General features: G+C 42.4%; 1 protein-coding gene across 4 annotated transcripts in view; it reads right to left on the bottom strand.

Annotated features, from left to right (window-relative positions):
• The window catches only part of LOC126188244 (neural cell adhesion molecule 2), a 612,074-nt gene that overhangs the window by 188,350 nt on the left and 408,407 nt on the right, over positions 1-15,317 (bottom strand). The window lies entirely within an intron of this gene.

The raw sequence follows: 15,317 nt of genomic DNA, 5'->3' as shown, positions 1-15,317 counted from the left end.
ACAACGGGTCTTGCATTACAGTCATATCTCTGCAGGCCATCGAGTCATTACCAGAGAGCAGCCTCGTATGCATTAAAATAAAAAAGGCATCAACTTACGGACTATAAGTGTCAGAAATCATCGCTAAGATTTCGTGAATATGTTCTACAATATACATTGAACGCCAAAGAAACAGGTATAGGCATGCGAATTCAGATACAGGCATATATGTTAACAGGCAGAATACGGCGCTGCGGTCGGAAGCGCCTATATAACAAGTGTCTGGCGCAGTTGTTGGATCGGTGACTGCTGCTACAATTATCAAGATTTAAGTGAGTTTGAGCGGGGTGTTATAGCCAGCGCACGGGCGATGGGACACAGCATCTCCGGGGTAGCGATGAAGTGGGGATTTTCCGGTACGACCATTTCACGAGTGTACTGTGAATAGGATTGGGGAGAAGAGAAGTTTGTGGCACAACTTGACTAGAAGAAGGGATCGGTTGGTAGGACATGTTCTGAGGCATCAAGGAATCACCAATTTAGTATTGGAGGGCAGCTGGGAGGGTAAAAATCGTAGAGGGAGACCAAGGGATGAGTACACTAAACAGATTCAGAAGGATGTAGGTTGCAGTAGGCCCTGGGAGATGAAGAAGCTTGCACAGGATAGAGTAGCATGGAGAGCTGCATCAAACCAGTCTCAGGACTGAAAACCACAACAGCAACAACTGTGAATATCAGGAATTAGGTAAAATATCAAATCTCCGACATCGCTGCGGCCGGAAAAAGATCCTGCAAGAACGGGATCAACGACGATTGAAGAGAATCGTTCATCGTGACAGAGGTGTAGCCCTTCCGCAAATCGCTGCAGATTTCAATGTTGGGCCGTCAACAAGTGTCAACCTGCAAAAAATTCAATGCAACATCGTCCATATGGGCTTCGTGAGCCGAAGGCCCACTCGTTTACCATTGATGACTGCACGACACAAACCTTTACGCCTCACTTGGGCCCGTCAACACCGACATCGGATGGTTGACCCCTGGAAACATGTTGCCTGTTCGGATGAGTTTCGTTTCAAATTTTATCGAATGGATAGGTGTGTACGGGTATAGAGACAATTTCATCCATTCATGGACCCTGCATGTCAGCACGGGACTGTTCTAGCTGGTGAAGGCTCTGTAATGGTGTAGGGCGTGTCAGTTGGAATGATATGGAATCGCTGATACGTCTAGATACCACTCTTACAGGTGACACTTACGTAAGCATCCTGTCTGACCACCTGCATCTATTCATGACAGCCGGCCGCGGCGGTCTAGCGGTTCTAGGCGCTCAGTCCGGAACCGCGCTACTGCTACAGTCGCAGGTTCGAATCCTGCGTCGAGCATGGATGTGTGTGATGTCCTTAGGTTAGTTAGGTTTAAGTAGTTCTAAGTTCTAGGGGCCCGATGACCACAGATATTAAGTCCCATAGTGCTCAGAGCCATTTTTTTCTATTCATGACAGTTGTGCCTTACGACGGACTTGGACAATTACACCAGGACAAAGCAATGCCCCACATGTGCGGAATTGCTACAATGTGGCTCCAGGAATACTCTTCTGAGTTTAAACACTTCCGCTGGCCACCAAACTCCCCAGACACGAACATTATTGAGCATATCTTGGATGCCTTGCACCGTGCTGTTCAGAAGAGATATCCACCGCCTCGTATTCTTACTGATTTATCGACAGCGCTGCAGAATACATGGTGCCAATTGCCTCCAACACTACTTCAGACATTAGTCGAGTTCTTTTCACTCCGTGTTGTGGCACTTCTGCGTTCTCCCGGTACCCTACACAATATTAGGCCGGTGTACCAGCCTCTTTGGCTCTTCAGTGTAGGAAGTATGTGTAATTTACATTTTCTAGGCGTATGATTATTTTCAAATTGTCTTGGGTATTTAGTTGTATGGCTACGTTCAAGTGGTGCAATAAGTCGGGAAGCTAAGTTGCTGCTAACTTGTGGGCCGATCTCAGCATCTGTTCAGAAATAATACCCAGAGCTGTGCACAAACAGTACTTGCAGCGACGAGAGCATAGGTGGCAATGAGCATAGGAGACAACAGACTTCACTTATCGTACTAGCAAGACTGTCGACACTTTCAGTCGTAGCGGATCAGGCGACAGCAGCACAAGTAAAGACAGACAAACGTAGAACACTTCATGAATATGAGTGGCGTTAATAGCATGTCTCTGGCATCCAACTAAATGGTAATTTGAGGAAACCTGACGGCAGTGGAAAATTTCTAGCCTTTAAACGAGCATTGCAGTCTTGGACCTTTATAGTCAGCATGCACTGCGAACCTACATTACTGCTCCTTTTATCCAGATTAAGGAAAACCATCGACTGCAGATGAACGCCACCACCGGTAGCTCATTGCGGGGTAGTGGTTCTTGGGTCACTGACAGACAATGAGACATCCCCAAGTCGCGGTCGTCCACCAGATTCAAAACAACATAAAATCCCTACCCCACATAAATTCCAAATCCAGTTAATTCTCCTCCGAATCCTCATATCTACAGCTAGGGAAATGATATGTCGCAAGCTGTGGAGTAATTTAAATTTCGAAGCCGTTGTAAAATAATTCTAGATTTTACGTGAAAAACCAATTTAAAAGAAAAGAATTTGTCGTATTACAAGACAAAGTTACGTTCTTCCAACAGAACATTTTCATATTTGAGGGAAACTGTGCTAACTGTAGTGTACGCTGGTGGCAGGAAGAGTACGATCGCCATGGTAGATGATGCTGCTGAAAGCACGCAGCAGCAACCATCAGACGGCCGATAAGCTATTGGCGTGTCGACTGCTGCGTGTTACCACGATAACCTGCGTGACTCAGAACAACGTGCCAAGAAGCATCTGATCTCTGCCAGAAATTAAGGCAAGTTACGAGATGTGATCGAAAAGTAATGGGATTTTTTTTTCTTACAGAATCTCAATTTATTTATCATCATCAATTTTGTTCGAAGTAATCAAACTCAGATGTAATACATTCGTGCCAGCGCTATTTCCAGTCTTGAATCTCTTTGGCACTCACTTTTCGTTATGGTGCTCAGCTACTTAAGTGATTCTGTTTTTATCTCATCAATGGTGGAAAAACTATGTCCTTTCACCGTTCCCTTAGCCTCGGGAATACAAAGAAGTCGCAGGGGGTTATGTCCGGCGAATACGGTGGCTGAGACAATACAATGGTTTTGATTTTTGTAAAAAGATCACAAACAAGCATTGAGGAGTGAGTGGGACAATTACCGTGATGCAATTTCCACGAGCGGGATTGCCACACTTATGGTCATTTTCTTCACATTTCTTCACGCAAAAGGCGCATTTCTTCCAGGTAGTATATAATAATAAGGCAGGTACTCAGGATGGACTACCCCAGTGTAACTGAAGAAAACAGCGAGAAGAACCTTCAGATGTGATGGAACTTGAGATTTATTTATTTATTTATTTATTTATTTTATTTTATTTTATTTTATTTATTTATTTATTTTGGCTCTTCAAGCAGTTTCCATTGAGACGGCTGGGTCACGGTTCCAACGTCATACCCATAGAACCAAATTTTGTCACCCGTTATAATCTTCTTTAGAAGTTCTGGATCGTTGTCGACTTCACTGAGCAATTCCTGAGCAATGTCTATGGGACGTCGTTCTTGGCTGAAATCAAACATTTTCGAAGTAAACTTTGTTCCTATACGTTCTATGCCCAAAAAATTCGAAAATATTAGTTGGAATAAGCCCAAGGATATGCCGACATCATCAGCAAGCTCTCTGGATGGTAATTTGGGGATTTTTCAAAACCATTTTCTTTACTTCTTCCACATTGGCATCAGTAATTCAGGTGCTAGGGAGTCCGAAATGGCTCAAATGGCTGTAAGTACTATGGGACTTAACATTGGAGGTCATCAGTCCCCTAAACTTAGAACTACTTGAACCTAAGTAACCTAAGGGCATCACAAACATCCATGCCCGAGGCAGGATTCGAACCTGCGATCGTAGCAGCCGCATGGTTCCCGACAGAAGCGCCTAGAACCGCTCGGCCACCGCTGTCGGCGCGAGGGAGTCCAGAACGATCGTCGTCTTCAACGCCTTCTCGACCAACTTTGAAACTTTATAACCATTCGTAAGCTTTTTGTCTTACTCATATTAGATTCACCAAAAGCCACAGGCGACATTTCGAATGAGGTGCTTAACTTTATTCCAGTTTTCAAGCAAATTTTAATGCACATTCATTGACACACCATTTTTGAAATCAAAAATTCAACGTGTACTCAGAAACATGTATCATCTTTTCGACTGTCGGCAATAAACAAAATATTCAAAACGGCAGAAAATGCAAACATATATGAGGAACAAGTGTACCAACAAGATTTTTTTTTTTGTATAAGGCCAGCGAAATTGAAAAATTCCCCTTACTTTTTGATCACACCTCGTAACGTCAATGGGAGTTGTGTGTTCACGCCACGACACCTTTCGTGAGTCAGGTAACCGTCATTTATATCATAAACTTTGCTTAATTATTGCAAACATTTTAGAATATTATCTTCTATGAACTGGTAGCGAACAAACATTTATACTTCTACAGTGACAGAAGTAGTCTTTTCTGTACGACGTCTGTTTAAACCTGGACCAGACCAGAACTATACGGAATTAAGGAACTTTGGAGTTTAACTTTCCGCCGACGACAAGATCATTAAAAACGGTATACAAGCTTCGGTTTGGAAGGATATGAAAGGAAATCAGCAGTTTACGTCTAACAAAAAATATTCCGATATTTATCTCGAGCGATTTGAGGAAGCAACGGAAGACCAATATTGGGAAATACTAGCAAAGGTATGAAGCTTCGAAATACGATTCGAGTATATAAACAACTGCCTCACTTAGTACGACAGAAGCACTTGAGTTCATGACAAGAATTACTACTGCAGCATTACCTGATAAGTCCTGCACTGATGCTGACTTGGTATAGGGCTTGGGACTGCTAGTATTCATATTTTATAAATTTACTAGCTCAGAAACCTGGCATTGCCCTGATATTCATTTCGACAATTTTCTATTAGGAATCGAAACAAGAGATAAACTGTTCGTAGTGTAATATCGAAAAAATTTCCTTTACATGTATTCGCGACAACACCTTTGAAATTATGAAACAGTCGTAAAAAGAAATGTGCATAATGTACAAATATATAAGTACAGTATCCTAATTAAGAAACGTAGTATTTCTGTACGCTGGACGCAGCTGCTTCTCGAATCTACAACTCGATTTTACAAATATCTCTTTGGCAATGCCACATCACAGCTCTATAGACGGCTAGATTTCCTCAAGTTAACTGGACTGTAGGAGTGGCTTATTAGCAAAGGAAAAATGTATTCAAACTCCATGCATGATGCGACAGTTTTTCACGCATCTCATTGTTTATGACGTCTCCTGAACTATTTGTCGTAAAATGATATATTTGTATGGGTACATTCAGCAGTATCTATGAATATTGTCAGCGAAATACGTTCTGAATGAAGTTACTGGCAAATAAGTAATAAATTTAAAAATCATGTATGATGCTCCAGTTTTTCATGCGTCTCAGTGGTTATGACGTCGTATCTGTTGATCTATGTGTGATAGAACGATGTAATTTTGTAGGAACATTGCGGCGCGTGTGGATACTGTCTGTAAAAAATGTTGCGAATAGAGGCAAAGGAAGAGAAGAAATTAATTTAAACGTCATGAGGTTCCAGTACACGAAGAAATGGACCCAACAGAAATTTGAAACACGAGGGAACTCAGGAAGAAAACATACTGTAATGAGAAAGATGAAAGATCCCGTTAACTAGTATGTCTACGAGTTTGATAGGCTACGATTCTCCTCGTAAAGCTATTCTGTGGTAAGCTACTGGAAAAGAAATATTCGGTGAGTAAAAGCCTTGCAATAATACACGCTGTATAAGATCCGGGTAAGAATATGAAATTGGCTATTACACGAGCAGAACTTTTTGCAGGTGCATATTTCTGTGCGGGACACCACGTAACTGTTGACAATCATTTTCCTTTCGTAGTACGAATCATTAGCTACTGAACGATTACAAGAACGCAAGTGCCCGTCGTGTTTCCCTATATTTACGCGATATTGTCTCATATTATGTAACTTTTGCTTGGGCACCGCTACTGATCTAAATCAACCATATACACTCCTGGAAATGGAAAAAAGAACACATTGACACCGGTGTGTCAGACCCACCATACTTGCTCCGGACACTGCGAGAGGGCTGTACAAGCAATGATCACACGCACGGCACAGCGGACACACCAGGAACCGCGGTGTTGGCCGTCGAATGGCGCTAGCTGCGCAGAATTGTGCACCGCCGCCGTCAGTGTCAGCCAGTTTGCCGTGGCATACGGAGCTCCATCGCAGTCTTTAACACTGGTAGCATGCCGCGACAGCGTGGACGTGAACCGTATGTGCAGTTGACGGACTTTGAGCGAGGGCGTATAGTGGGCATGCGGGAGGCCGGGTGGACGTACCGCCGAATTGCTCAACACGTGAGGCATGAGGTCTCCACAGTACATCGATGTTGTCGCCAGTGGTCGGCGGAAGGCGCACGTGCCCGTCGACCTGGGACCGGACCGCAGCGACGCACGGATGCACGCCAAGACCGTAGGATCCTACGCAGTGCCGTAGGGGACCGCACCGCCACTTCCCAGCAAATTAGGGACACTGTTGCTCCTGGGGTATCGGCGAGGACCATTCGCAACCGTCTCCATGAAGCTGGGCTACGGTCCCGCACACCGTTAGGCCGTCTTCCGCTCACGCCCCAACATCGTGCAGCCCGCCTTCAGTGGTGTCGCGACAGGCGTGAATGGAGGGACGAATGGAGACGTGTCGTCTTCAGCGATGAGAGTCGCTTTTGCCTTGGTGCCAATGATGGTCGTATGCGTGTTTGGCGCCGTGCAGGTGAGCGCCACAATCAGGACTGCATACGACCGAGGCACACAGGGCCAACACCCGGCATCATGGTGTGGGGAGCGATCTCCTACACTGGCCGTACACCACTGGTGATCGTCGAGGGGACACTGAATAGTGCACGGTACATCCAAACCGTCATCGAACCCATCGTTCTACCATTCCTAGACCGGCAAGGAAACTTGCTTTTGCAACAGGACAATGCACGTCCGCATGTATCCCGTGCCACCCAACGTGCTCTAGAAGGTGTAAGTCAACTACCCTGGCCAGCAAGATCTCCGGATCTGTCCCCCATTGAGCATGTTTGGGACTGGATGAAGCGTCGTCTCACGCGGTCTGCACGTCCAGCACGAACGCTGGTCCAACTGAGGCGCCAGGTGGAAATGGCATGGCAAGCCGTTCCACAGGACTACATCCAGCATCTCTACGATCGACTCCATGGGAGAATAGCAGCCTGCATTGCTGCGAAAGGTGGATATACACTGTACTAGTGCCGACATTGTGCATGCTCTGTTGCCTGTGTCTATGTGCCTGTGGTTCTGTCAGTGTGATCATGTGATGTACCTGACCCCAGGAATGTGTCAATAAAGTTTCCCCTTCCTGGAAAATGAATTCACGGTGTTCTTATTTCAATTTCCAGGAGTGTACATGACAAGCAGGTTCTACAACGATATCCTTCGTAGAAGTCCGTCAGCGAAGAATGTGTGATGGCTGATGGACTTCTATTACGTTGTCACTTAGTACACTTCTTAGAACTCAAATAGGCTCATGAGTCAAAAGACTTAACTACATGAAACATAGTTCAGGTTATGTCATACAAACTGTTTCGGCGATTCTAAGAGTAACCACTGATAGGGAGATACTACATTACAAGTGGCCTTCAGCCGAGCAGAGCCATTCTGATACAAGCATCCAGTATAATAAACGTGGTTTGACATGTCTGGATACATGTACAGTGGTACGCTGCAGTTGTTGAGAGCATGGACGGTACTCCTGACCAGACTACTGTATTTGGACGACCGAAGCCTGTGCACATTGATGTGCTTACGCCGATAGTAAAGATATGTGGTAAGGATACTTTTTAAGCAGTGACTCGGCAAACGCAGGGTAATCTTAGAAACACGAGAATAATAGATCTGTGCCAGTCGTTGAAGGTGTCTGAATTTTACAGTATCCATTGTTGCTTTAGTGCCATAACGACGTCCCTGAACAGACCGCGCGCATTTACCGCTACACATGCATGTGGACCACCCAGTCATTCTGTGGGGGTAACAGGCTTAGTTGGCAATAGATACATGTGGTAGAGGAAACGTGTTAGCGTCGTCGTAAGTGATTACTCAAACACGGGTAGAGTTACCTCGTCAGTACAAATAGTTAGTATCGTGTGTTACGCGGCAACAAAGTAAGAGGCTGATATCGAGAGTGGGTGGTTCTGGACGATTTTTGGGTACAGAATCAGTCACCGAAAGGATGTTTCAGCGGCACCGCCTCTGCATCATTAACCGTACACGCTGATTGGCGGTTCTCTGTAACTGCAGGTAGCCAAAGGTGCTCCTCTTTGGAGGGTCCGATTCTTAATGGACTAACTCTTCTGGTTTAGTTTCCTACTCACCGAGTGGAGCTAGCTAATTTCAAATACCTCCACGCTTGTCGACCGGCAGATTATTCCTCCGCCGAATGACTTAAGACATGTCTTGACTATAGGCTGATGAACTCTAGGTACAGTCTAGAACAAAATTAGGCTTACTGAAATAGAAGACATGACAAATTTATTATTGTGCTCTTTTTTCTGCAGCAAGTCACAAATATTCGGTCTTCAAATTCAGACTGCTCTTTATTGTTGGAGTGTGATATAAACTTATGTTACAGACGCGTTTCGCGTTGCTTATTAAAATAAGCATCATTGAAATTTTTTGGAACAATAGTTCGGATTTACATTGACACAGATTCGAAATAATTCAGATTGTAGCTTTCCCATTAATAAAATAATGTTGAGTGCAGTTGCATGTCCGTCCGATATAAATATGTTTTTCCGTTCGCCTGTTTACAGGCAGAGGGAGCACTTTCACTTGACTAATGAAAAATAGGCACATATTCTTGTCTAAACGATTTGGATTCTTAGTTTACATACTTGGTTGTTCCAAAAACCAAAAGATCACGACGTTAATATCTACCGATTTTTCGTAGCTGAAATGAAAAGGTATCCTTTGATCCATAACCGTAGAAGGAGAAACACAGATTTTGGTAGGACAGACGGGTAAATGAAAGCAACATTTGAAATACGACGTTTTTTGAAATAATCATAAACTCCTGTGTGTTGTCATTTATCTAATCTGTGGTAATTTCAGATACACGTCATTTATATTTCTAGATACTACCTCAATTTAGGTTTCTGTTCTAGGAGGCTATTACTCGTATGTAAACGTCTTTTACGTTCGTCTGGCGAATCTAACTTCGATACATATGATATGCCTATTTCATCATTACAGGTATATTCACCACAGCCGAAAACCATCGATCAACTATTGAAATCATGGCTCATTCCATACTGCCAGAATTAATTTGTTATGTACGTAAGTTCGTAAACTTAAAAGCAAACACGTAATATGAGAGAGAAACAAAAACAAACGACCAAATGGTTCAAATGGCTCTAAGCACTATGGGACTTAACATCTGAGGTCATCCGTCCCCTAGACTTAGAACTTCTTAAACCTAACAAACGTAAGGACATCACAAACTTCCGTGCCCGAGGCAGGATTCGAACCTACGACCGTAGCAGCAGCGCGGTTCCGGACTGAAGCGCCTAGAACCACTCGGCCACAGCAGCCGGCTAACGAACGAACAGGTAGTATGAAGTTGAATATTTCTGATTGAGGAATATACCGCTTAAAAGAAAGAAAAAGAAAAAAAAAACTGCTTTGCAGTGGAATAGTCGTAAGTCAAAGGCAAGCAGACATAGTCGTTACGATAAGACTCAGGTGGTACCATAGTACATATAACTGAAACAAAAGCAGTACGCTACGAACAAAGGCGTAAAATCAGCAATGAAAGAGTTTTATACATAGTAGAAAACAGAGGAGGCGTATTGAATTGTGGCAGGTATTCATATGAAACTGTTACTGAACACGCTAAAGGCATAATGCAAATAGTAAGCGCCTAATCGCTACGCCGACTCTCATTGGTTAGGGAGAAAATAAAATCGTAAATGCATATTTAATCAAATTTAATTAGTATTACCGTTTTTGCGGCGCATGAGAGGTTATATAACGTGTTATTGTACAGTGTATCTGTCATTACTGAAGCTACAAGCGAAAATTACTTTTCTCTCTTGACATTAACGATACATTTTATTATAAACAACATGTTAATCATTGATAATTAGTTGTGTTTTGGATGTAAACTCATACGTATATCATTTATTTATTGATCAATAAACCAATTAACTTTCTGTTTTTGAAAAAAGCTGTGGATATCTGTCGATGCTTGTTAAATTTAAAAGAGAAATAACGTATAAATTAATTAAATGAACCACAACAGAAACACACTTTGCACCATGCAGAGCAAATCCTACATTTTAATGTCAGTGTACATGGGGAATTTATACGGATCACTTTCGAAAAATCACCACGAAAGAGAAAAGAATTAATGTTTGGAAAAACCCCTTGAGAGGATAGACTACAAAGTTTCCCTGTAGACGAACACAAATCGCTGACTGCCGTTGCAGCTAAACACAGGACTATAATTCATTATATCTGTGCATATGAACCAAAGACGCTAGAATAAGAAATAATTTCTGCCTACGCAAGAGTATCATCTCCTCGCTTTATCCTAATGCGTTACATCCTGCTTGCACTAAGTTAGTCCACCTGATATTCCATACATCCGTTGCGTATTTTTAAAGGCTGTATTTGGTGTAACGTCTTGGAGCCTTAAACTGAGGACTGTCACCCAAGTAAAAAGAGATGTTCCTGCCACGATCACATACACTTATTCTGATTGTCATACTGACGTCATCACTTGGCTGCGTAGCGGATGATCACAAAGAGTCTGAAAAGCTTGTAAGCTTGTTACAGGGTAGGTCGTGCTGAGAAATAATTGTTCAGATAAAAATTCGATATGTTGCGCCGTTTCCGAGTTAATTAACATTGAAGCCAGCCAATCAAGCCATTGCGCCCGCAAGTTCAAGCACCCCGCCACAAGCGACGTCGCCAATGGGGCCGCTTGAATTACGCGCGCGACTACCTGATAAGTTAACTTCAATGCTAATTAACTCGAAAACGGCACAACGATCGATTTTTTTAAATAGGTGTTTCTCTGCTTACAAGCTTTGCAAACTGTTTGTGACTACACTATATATGTGAGTTTTTTGTTTTGAGACAAAATATCTGAAAAATACGCTTGATTTTTGTCGTGTTTTTATGACACTGTGTCAGATTAATTTAATATCTGCTTAATACTTCAAACGCTGTTAACACCTGCTATCTTGTTTATTGGTTTGTACAGGATTCCATATCTTCTGCTGTGTACTCCTGTTTTATATCGGTTTAGTCTGGCACTGTACCGTTGCTTCTCGCGTTGGTTTGGTGGCTGTTGACCCGCCATGTCGTTTCTCCTGGATCCAGCGCACACACCACTGTACAGTCTTTCAAGGATGGTACTTGCTTATTCTGTCTATGTGACAGTAGTGTAGCTGATCGCTGCCTGAGAAGACGTATTTCCAGTAAGCTTTTTTCGTGTTGAGGTTGTTTCCACATTTAGGGTGCCTGTTCTTATTGAACTGCCCGCTATGAAACCCGGCATTGCCCCGCGGTTTGTTTATAGCTGTGTTTGGAATTTAATTTTGACTTACAAGGCTTCTCTCCATACATCACTTGAATAGTATGATTGCGGCATAAATGAAGGGCTCATTTGCTTCTCTAACACTGGAGAGAGGCACTTAGAGCTGGCTGAGTCAAAAAACAGCTTACACTAAGATCCACGCCCGCAACACTCAGTGTCTGGCCTTTTGCTTTGTTTACTACGAGTTAAATACGTTTAAAGCGAAGTGGCAAAGTCTTGGGAATAAGCCGGTTTCAGGTTATAAAAATTGTAAAAACTTGCTCACCTGCGTCCCTTCCTGTCAAAATTTCTTCTTCTATGATGTTACACTGAAGAGACGTAAATTGAAGCCTCTGTGAGCGAAGAGTTCCGATGAGCGAGATAATGCATTACGATCTCGACCAGAGTTACGTTGCACCTCGCTTTTGGAAGGAGTTTCCCAAGAGCGAATTAAAGCCTGTTGTTTTCAAGGCACAAGTCTCGTCTCTCACGATCATCAATGGATTCTAGAGACAGCGCAGTACCAGGCTTTTAGCCGCTCTGGTCTATTCACAAAGACTCCGCCGTTTTCTATGAATTTTTGTATGTAAACAAAACGAAGTCAAAATATTTAGGGTAGGTAACCAAGTCACAAAGCAAATTTAATAAATTCGTTTTTCCTAGCAAAGAAAATAAAGAACGCCAACAGAAAACAAAGCAACGTCGTTAAGTTTGTAATGCATTAAGTGAAATCAGTAAAGCCACATAAAACTGAAATGATATCAGGTGTTTCCCAGGGAAGCGTCCTGGGACCTCTGCTGTTCCTGATCTACATAAATGACCTGAGTGACAATCTGAGCAGTTCTCTTAGGTTGTTCGCAGATGACGCTGTAATTTACCGTCTAGTAAGGTCATCTGAAGACCGGTGTCAGTTGCAAAGCGATTTAGAAAAGATTGCTGTATGGTGTGGCAGGTGGCACTTGACGCTAAATAACGAAAAGTGTGAGGTGATCCACATGAGTTCCAAAAGAAATCCGTTAGAATTCGATTACTCGATAAATAGTACAATTCTCAAGGCTGTCAATTCAGCTAAGTACCTGGGTGTTAAATTTACGAACAACTTCAGTTGGAAAGACCACATAGATAATATTATGGGGAAGGCGAGCCAAAGGTTGCGTTTCATTGGCAGGACACTTAGAAGATGCAACAAGTCCACTAAAGAGACAGCTTACACTACACTCGTGCGTCCTCTGTCAGAATATTGCTGCGCGGTGTGGGATCCTTACCAGGTGGGACTGACGGAGGACATCGAAAGGGTGCAAAAAAGGCAGCTCGTTTTGTATTATCACGTAATAGGGGAGAGAGTGTGGCAGATATGATACGCGAGTTGGGATGGAAGTCATTAAAGCAAAGACGTTTTTCGTCGCAGCGAGATCTATTTACGAAATTTCAGTCGCCAACTTTCTCTTCCGAATGCGAAAATATTTTGTTGAGTCCAACCTACATAGGTAGGAATGATCATCAAAATAAAATAAGCGAAATCAGAGTTCGAACAGAAAGGTTTAGGTGTTCGTTTTTTCCGCGCGCTTTTCGGGAGTGAAATGGTAGAGAGATAGTATGATTGTGGTTCGATAAACCCTCTGCCAAGCACTTAAATGTGAATTGCAGAGTAGTCATGTAGATGTAGATGTAGATATACTAGCCAACGAAATTCACTATTTGTTTATATTGGTACAGATAAGATAATCTAACAGCGCCATATGTTGGTTCTTTGATGGACTAATAAACTAACGGCGTCACTATTAGTTCTTTGGTATACTACGCCGTGATGCTCAAACATCCGAACTACTAAGCTGAAATTATGATCTATTTTCCTCCGAGTTACGATTCTGGTGAAATAAAGTGTATATGTTGCCCGAAGATACACTGAAGTTGACTGTGACAACCCCCTGAAAATTCGTCTAGCAGTTTGGGAGATTAGCGTGTTCACACAGACAAAAAGAAAGACACCATGGTTTTAAATAAAACTTTAAATTACGGTGTCTTTCTTTTATGACCTCATTTTGAAGAAATAAAGCATAAACGCTGCCCCAAACTACGTTCAAGCTGCTTGTGAAAATTCCATGGAAATTCGCGTAGTAGGTTTGGAGTTTGTCGTGTTCAAACAGACCGACACGATGGTTTTACAGTTACATTATTAGTACAGAACAGACTCTTGTTTCTAGGTCTACGTCTTCCGCTGCCTACTTTATTCATGACAGTTGCGTGCTTTGTGATGGCAGTTTTGTGTTGGAGGATAGGAGACTTCCATTATTTACCCTTATGGAGTTTCGAAGGACATTATATATTGAAAGGACAGTATACCTCACATGTCAGTCAGAGTTACGTCACTCCGCTGTTTTGTTAAGATTGTTCTGATTATGGTTATTGTATCTTCTGTAGGTCAAAGTTTATCTGAAGCTGTGACTATAATGTCATCAGACTAGTCGTGATTAATGAATCGTTTTGACGCAGATTTCTATGGTTTCATCGATTGAAACGTATCATCACAGTTGTTGTCGTTCTACACACCTAGTGATTCGTAACTTACAAGGTTTGTAATTGACTACTTATTTCTAATGAGTAATTCTTCTATGGGACAGAAATAAATGTTAAGGAGAAAAGAAACTTGACATTAGCAACACTTTTGCTATCTGTCACACGTTTTACTGCCATTGGCACATTGTCAAAGAGCTGCGTTGTCGCGGCTTGTGAGTTCTATACAGAACCCTTGTGCCTCGACTCTCTCTAAAGTTCACAGACAGCATCTCCTATCCTTTTTTTTAATCAACGAAATAAATAACACCATAAGTTGTCTCCGAGGTAATAGCTGTAGGTAACATATTTAGCTACGGACGTAAGGTTTCCGACATTTTCAGTACAAGAAACTGTGCTAAAAATGACGCGTTTTGAAGAGATCATTTATGTGGTCTATGACTTAATCTGCATTTTTTTGTAATACGCAACTATAAAAACTAAAAGCGCCAATTGCGGCACACTAGCTTCGTTGCATGCTTAATGTTTTTCATGATTTCGGTTCTGAACTGGAGACGTGTAATGGTTTTCGTTTGTATTCAGTCCGCGGTATTTATGAGTTCTCGTGACGAAACAGTGAAGTTTCCGAGACGTCAGGGGTTCTGGCTGTAACTGGCTGACAGAAGCAAACGGAGCAGCCGCCTTGTTAATTTCAGTGTTTGCGAAACCAATGTGCCGTAATTAGTGGTTTTGAGGCTTATGATTGTTTATCACGAAAATATGAACTGTAAGTGAAGTATAGCATTAAATATCTCACGAAAATGCTTCATTTTTACTACAGCTTGTTGCGGTAAAGTGCTGGAAAAGTGACGTCGTTGGGTAAACATGTTACCAATTTACATTGTGCTGTTTTCAAACTACGGTATGTTTTACTTATTCACAAGAAAATAATTCTCACAAGAACTGTGACACAATATTCTCACAAAAAGGAACTTTCAGTACCTCACTTTACCCTGCAGTCGTCATTAGCAAGAAAAAAA

The sequence above is a fragment of the Schistocerca cancellata genome, chromosome 5 (genome assembly GCF_023864275.1).
Source record: "Schistocerca cancellata isolate TAMUIC-IGC-003103 chromosome 5, iqSchCanc2.1, whole genome shotgun sequence".
Classification (NCBI taxonomy): domain Eukaryota; kingdom Metazoa; phylum Arthropoda; class Insecta; order Orthoptera; family Acrididae; genus Schistocerca; species Schistocerca cancellata.
Note: the sequence above shows the minus strand (reverse complement) of the source record. Positions and strands in the feature narration are given on the sequence as shown.